The sequence below is a fragment of the Tamandua tetradactyla genome, chromosome 7 (assembly GCF_023851605.1).
Source record: "Tamandua tetradactyla isolate mTamTet1 chromosome 7, mTamTet1.pri, whole genome shotgun sequence".
Taxonomy (NCBI): domain Eukaryota; kingdom Metazoa; phylum Chordata; class Mammalia; order Pilosa; family Myrmecophagidae; genus Tamandua; species Tamandua tetradactyla.
Genome location: NC_135333.1, coordinates 135,121,217 through 135,123,247, shown reverse-complemented (window position 1 = coordinate 135,123,247; position 2,031 = coordinate 135,121,217). Strand labels below are relative to the sequence as shown.

The window sequence follows — 2,031 nt, the reverse complement described above, 5'->3', positions numbered from 1 at the left end:
TGAACAAAGGTGGAGAACTCAAACTTCTGATCTCAAAATTTACCACAAACCTACAATAATTGAAATAGTGTGGTTTTGATAAGGAAAGACATAGAGACCTAATGGAATAGAATTGAGAGTTCAGAAGTAAAAACAAACATCTATAAACAAATGATTTTTGACAAGGGCTCAAAGTCCACTCCATGGGGGAAAGAGCAATCTTCAACAAATGGTGCAGGAAGAACTGGATGTCCACAAACAAAAGATAAAGTTGAACCTCCACCTCACACCCTATGCAAAAATTAACTCAAGATGGTTCCACAACCTAAATATAAGAGCTTAAACTATGAAACTCTTAGAAGAAATAGGAAAGGCTTTAGGACCTTGTACTTGGCAATAGATTTAGATATGGCAAAGCAGCAAAAGCTTGCTTCGGCGGCACATATACTAAAATTGGAATGATGCAGAGAAGATTAGCATGGCCCCTGCACAAGGATGACACGCAAATTCATGAAGCGTTCCATATTTTTAGCTTTATAAAACAGGAGTGCGTGGGTGGGGCTGAGGTCTGGAATAAAAGTACCTGCCTTAGGCATTACTCCTTGTACAACAAAAATATTAAAGTATTTTTTTCTTCCTCAGTAAATGGATGAAAAAAATAGATTAATTGAATTGCATCAAAATAAAAACATGTGTGCATCAAAAGACAATGTTAAGGGGGGGGCCACGGTGGCTCAGCAGGTAAGAATGCTTGCCTGTCATACCCGAGGACCTGGGTTTGATTCCCGGTGCCTGCCCATGTAAAAAAAAAAAAAACACAATCTTAAGAAAGTGAAAATACAGTGTACAGAATGGGAGATCATAATTGCAAACCATGTATCTGATAACGGTTTAATAACAAGATTATATAAAGAACTCCTACAACCGAACAACAGAAAGATAAGTTTAAAAATGGGCAAAGGATTGAATAGAAATTTTTCCAAAGAAGATATTCAGATGACCAATAAACACATGAAAACATGCACAAATAATAAGTCATTAGGGAAATGCAAATCAAAATCACAATAAGATATCATTTCATACCCACGAGGATGACTATCATTAAAAAAAATGGAAATTAGTTTTGCAAGAGTGTGGAGAAATTTGAACTCTTGTGCCTCGCTAATGGGCATATAAAATGGTGCAGATACTTTGGAAAACAGTTTTGAAGAAATCATTCTTCAAAAAGTTAAACAGAATTACCATATGACATGACAATTCCACTCCTAGGTGAAATTGAAAAGATTTGGACTCAGATAGTTGTATACAAATGTTCATTGTAGGATTATTCACAGCAGCCAAAAGATGGAAATAACCCAAATATCCATTAACAGATGAAAGCATAAACAAAACGTGGTATGAACACGCAATAAAATATTATGCAGTCATACAAAGCAATGAAGTGAAACCAGACCCAAAAAAAATGACAAAATTACATAATTCCATTTATATTAAATGTCTAGGAAAAGCAAATTCATAGAGCCGTGAAGTAGATTGAGGTTCCCAGGGGCTGGGAAGAAATGGGCTTGGGAGTTACTGTTTAATAAATACAGAGTTTCTGTTTTGGTTGATGAAAAAGTTTTGTTAACGGCAGGTGGTGATGGTAGCACATCACTGCAATTGTAATTAATGCCACTGATTGTATCCTTATAATGATAAATTTATGTGATATGTTATTACAAAAAATAAATTATAAGAAAACAAAGCAGAGAGAATCAAGAGACCTTCGGAAGGTAGAATTCATAGAAATTGGAGACTAGCTTGATTATGAGATGTGGATAACTTCTTGGTGTCTGTCTTGAGCAGTGGTACATATGGAGGTACCTTCATAGAGAGGATAATACAGGAAGAGAGAAAAGATTTGGTAAAGGGAGATAAAGATGATATATTTAGTTTTTGATATGTTGGCTTTGAGGTGCATATGGGACATGTAATTGGAGATGTCTAATTGGCATTTGAAAATATACACTTGAGAGAGAATGTGGTAGAGCTCCGATTATGGGAGTTATCAGT

At 35.4% G+C, this 2,031-nt stretch overlaps 1 non-coding gene across 1 annotated transcript; it reads left to right on the top strand.

Annotated features, from left to right (window-relative positions):
- Positions 1 to 406: 406 nt before the first annotated feature.
- On the top strand, positions 407 to 509 carry LOC143642939 (U6 spliceosomal RNA). The gene has a single exon (XR_013155997.1). It is a non-coding gene; the product is annotated as a U6 spliceosomal RNA (small nuclear RNA).
- The last annotated feature ends 1,522 nt before the right edge of the window (positions 510 to 2,031 follow it).